This window comes from Belonocnema kinseyi, chromosome 2 (genome assembly GCF_010883055.1).
Source record: "Belonocnema kinseyi isolate 2016_QV_RU_SX_M_011 chromosome 2, B_treatae_v1, whole genome shotgun sequence".
In the NCBI taxonomy this organism is placed as follows: domain Eukaryota; kingdom Metazoa; phylum Arthropoda; class Insecta; order Hymenoptera; family Cynipidae; genus Belonocnema; species Belonocnema kinseyi.
In genome coordinates, this window is record NC_046658.1 from 46460748 (window position 1) to 46465871 (window position 5124).

The following is a 5124-nucleotide window of genomic DNA, read 5'->3' on the forward strand; positions in this document are numbered from 1 at the left end:
GAGGGAGCTCTTCTTAATATTTTGACACCAAAATCATGTCGATACACCTTACCGACTGCGAGTAAAGCCACCCACGCTTTAACTTGACAGACTGTATGTGCATTTTCAAACAAATGGTTGAATTTTCAACTAAAATAGATCAGTCTTTAATTTAAAATATCAATTCTTTACCAAAAATGATATAATCCAATTTTATTTTACATAAATTAGTTTTTGATTAACTATGAAGGAATTTTCAAAAAAATAATTGAACCCTCTATGAAGACGATGAATTTTCAACCATGAAAATTAATTTCCCTGTTTAAAAAGACGGTTTAAAAAATTATATGTTCAACAAAAAAAGATCTTTTTTTTTTAAATATCATTTTTCTATCAAAAATTGTATAATCGACTTTTCTCTTAAATAAATTAATTTTTAACCAAAAAAAGGAATTTTTCACATAATAATAGAATCCTCGAAAAAAGATAAAATTTCAATTAAGAAGTTTATTTTTCTACCAAAAATGACGAATTTTTAACAAAATTCTGAAATCCTAAATACTGCATCAAAACAAATAAATTTGTTTCCAAATAGTTCTATCTTTGACGGAAAAGGTGGAATTTAAAACAAAAGGATTAATTTTCTATCAAAACAGAAAAATTAAAAAAATTGAATTATAGAATAAAAAAGGTCAATATTCAATTTAAAATGTAAATTTTCAACCAAAAATAGTAGAATCGAAATTTCTTTTAAAGAAATTGGTTTTTGACAAACTGAAAAGGAATTTTTCTAAATAACTGAATCCTAAATGAAAAATATTAATTCTCATCTAAGAATATTACTTTTTTACAAAAAGTCACGAATTTTCTACAAAATCCAAAAAGTTTCAAACAAATATATGATTTTCATCTAAAAAATATCATTTTTTAACCAAAAGTAATATAATTATATTTTATCATTATAAAAATTAATTAAAATAAATAGAAATTTAAAGAAAATAGTTGAATTTTCAATCAAAAAGGTTCGTTTTAAACCGAAACATGTGGAGCTTCAATTATGAACTTGATATTCAACGAAAAATGGGATAGTGCAGTTTTTAGTTGAGAAAATAATTTTCAACTTAAAGAAGTGCAATTTAAAAAAAACTGAGTTCTCTACCAAAACAGATTGCAATTAAAAATATCAATAAATTTTCAAGCAAAAATGGAAAGTTGAATTTTCACTTCAATAAATTTATTTTGAAAAGAAAGAATTGTCAGAAAAATTGTTGAATCCTAAATCAGCAAGAAGAATGTTCAAACAGGATGATTAATTTTCTACTAAAAAATACGAATTTTCAACAAAATCTATACATTTTTAAACAATTAGTTAAATTTTTAACTAAAAAAGATTACACTTTAATTAAAAAAAAATTAATTTTCTACCAAAAATGTCAGAGTTCAATTTTCTGTAAAAACAAAATTAATTTTCAAACAAAAAAAAAGTGCTATAAAAATTACCTCAAAGGAGATCGACTCCATTTAACATTAGGCAGATTCTGCACTTCAAGTCGCTGAATCCATCAGGAAGGGAATTATGTTGTTTTTAGATTAAATTTTAAAAGAACTATTTTTTCGTTATAAAAAAAATTCTATGTTCAAAAGATTAATTTTTAACCAATAAGATTAATGTTCTACAAAAAAGACGAATTTTCAACCAATTACTTGATTTTTAAACTATAATGGAACCGTTTTTTAAAAAAAATTTTTTAGAAAATGTTCATTTAATTGAACTGATTGAGTAAAAATGGATCTTTTTTGGGTTGAAGATTCATTATTTTAGTTGACAATTTAATTCTTTTGTTGAAAATTCTTTCTTTCCTTGGTTGAAAATTAATCTTTTTTGTTGAACCTTTCTCTAATTGTTTTAAGGGTGAACGACCTTTTACAAATTAATTTTTTTGGTTGAAGATTCATTATTTTAGTAAAAAATTTATCTCTCGTTAAAAATTAAAAATTTTTCTTGAAATGCATTTTTTGGTTCAACTTAGCTGTTGTTGTTTTAAAATAATCATATTTTTCAGTTTTTGGTTGAAAATTTATTTACTTATTTAAAAGTTTAACTATTTTGTTAAATTTTTATGCTTTTGGAAGAAAAAGTAACTATTTTGTTGCAAATTCGTTAATTTTTTTAAACTGAAAATTAAACTTTTTCATTTTCAGTGTAAACGGTTTTGTTAAAAATTTGGCTTTTTAATGAAAGATTTGCATTTACAACCGAGTAGTTTAATTTTTAACTAAATAGTTAAATTTTCAAGCTCAAAATATAAATTTTAAAGTGAATGACCATATTTTCAAACCAAAAATATTCATCTTTAACCAAAAAGGGTTGCATTACAAAAAATAATTCTCAATGGAAATGTAGCGGTGGACATCTTCAAACAAAAAGAATAGATTTTCAAAAAAATATTTAAATTTTTAACCAGAGTTGAATTTTCGAACCAGTATGTGAATTTTCAACAAAGTAGTAGAATTTTTAACCTGCAAATACGGATTTTCGATAGAAAATGTAATATTTGATATTTCAACGAATGCAGATGCTGCCAAGAGATACATTGTAAAAATTAGGAAAAGAATTTTCAATCATAAAAAGTTTAATTTTCTATAAGAGATTCGAATTTAAACCAAAATTAGCAAATTTACTTTTTCACAAAAAAATTAACTTATTTCCGAAAAAAAAGAATTTAAAAAGAAATAGTAAATTTTTTAACCAAAGAGATGAATTTTTAACTAAATTTATGAATTTTTCAACCAGAAAGAAGAATTTTAAATAAATAAAGAATTGTCATTTATGAAATAAAAAAATTTGTCCCACTTCTTAAACTCTTAAGTCAAAAGACTATTTTTCTGTAAAACAGTTATGACACCTTTACCCCCCATCTACCACCAAAAACCACATATTTTACAACACCTTCACCCCACAAGATAAGTTTTCAAGTAATTATTTGTTGAAAGTGTTATTTTTAATACAAAATTTCATTAATTTCAACGTGATTTAAAATACAATAATTATTAGTTCAATTTTAAAGAAAATATTTATGTTTTTCATAAACTTTAATGTGAAAAGTCCAGGGGAAAGTGGGAGACTTAACTAAGCCCGATATTTGACAATTGGGAGAAATTTGCGTTCAATAATCTAATTTTTTTCCAACGTTGTAAGGATTTATCTACTCTTGTAATAAAAATTCTTACAGTAATCATATATCGCGTTATTCATTACACAGTAGTGTAATGATTTTGTATAAATCAGAATAATGAAACAGTCATTACTAAAAATTTTATGACATTGAACGTATGAACTAATATTGGGGAGACTTAACCAAGATTTTCAGGGAAGAGTTTACTAAGTGGCAACAAGCTCATTACATGTGTTTTTCTACCTATTAGGTCATTGATTATTATAATGCACGTTCAAAAATTTTGCTAAATTGATTTATAAAAATTGTGGTGTAAAAATGCAAAGTTCACTATTTAAAGAATGTGATTATCGTCAACGAGAGTTACGAAATTGTAATAAATAATATTCATCAATATTAGGTGTAAATGAATTTTTCATTAAAAAAAAAGCTCATTTGGAATAAAATAGTTCAATTTCATTTTCTACCAAAAAATTTAAAATTTGGTGAAATACTATTATAAAAGATTAATTACAGTTTCAGATAAAGAACTCGTCCCCTGGTGTCTTCTATTACTTTATACTAATATTGTGTAACATTCATTAAATATGTATAACATAGAAAAGATAGGCATTTGCTTTATTCTTTTTCATAAAAAGACAAATAGGCGCGCACTGTGGCGCTAGTCTGCTAGTGAATTATTATTGGACTGAACTGAAGATGTCCTGGACCTAATAGTAAAATATTATAAAGTTAACTACAGTGAAATTTGAAGCAAACGATATGTCCTATAAATTGAAAGCATCATGCTCTCAATTCTAAAGTGCGATGCTATCGTTGCAACAGTAGAAAAGTTTTACTGTATAGTACTCTGCCATAATCTATTAGCAGAAATTTCTGAATCAAAGACGAAAATTATTGATTCAAATGCAAAATACATTTTTTCCAGAAGTTAAAATCTAAAGAATTTACACCTTCTTTAACCTCTTGACACATACTCATCGGTTTACTCGTATTTTTATTGACAATAATTCTTAACTTTATTCTCAATGCATTATTCTAAACCAAACTATTGCTCTTTGAAGGAAGCAGGAAACTACTTTATAAAAAAATGAAAGAAAACAAAAGTACAGAAATTGTCAACATGAGAAATAGTAGGGGGGAAATGGTATATGATGCAGATGGAATACTAGAGGCTTTCAGAGACTATTTTAGGAGACAATTCGGAGATGAAGCTATAGGACACCACAACTGCGATGTTGAACACGATGCGTTGGAAAACTCAATTGAAAAAGTCTGTGTAACTGAGGTTAGGGATGTAATTTAGAACTTGAAAAACGTTAAGGCTGCCGGGGTAGACGGTATTAATGCTGAAATGCTTAAACACGGTGGCGAGTACATACCACATAGAGTTTGCGAATTGATAAATTTATGTTTCGAGATGTGAGACGTCCCAGACGATTGGAAAGAAGCGATTATAGTACCAATATACAAGAGAAATGGAGATAAAAGCGAGTGCAATAATTACAGAGGGATTAGCTTATTAAGCACCGTAAGTAAGATATATTCAAAAATACTTATTCTTAGGGTAATGAAAATAACAGAAACAAAGATTTGGGAAGTCTAAAGTGGGTTTATGCCAGGAAGATCATGTACGGATCAAATATTTAGCTTAAGGCAAATAACAGAAAAAGTTTGAGAGTAGGAAAAATGTTTTCTGTGCATTTGTTGACCTAGAAAAAGCTTTTGACAAGGTAGATAGAAGTATACTTTGGGAAGTTCTGAAAGAGTATGGAGTCAATGGATGGATCCTACAAGCTATAAAAACAATATATACAGGTAGCAAAGCGAGTGTAAGAGTGCATGGGAAACTGAGTGACTGTTTCGGTATTATTCAAGGAGTTAGACAAGGATGCGTTATGTCTTCATGGTTATTTATATTATTCATGGACAAGTGTTTAAGAATGGCTCTCTTCGACGAAGAGGGTGT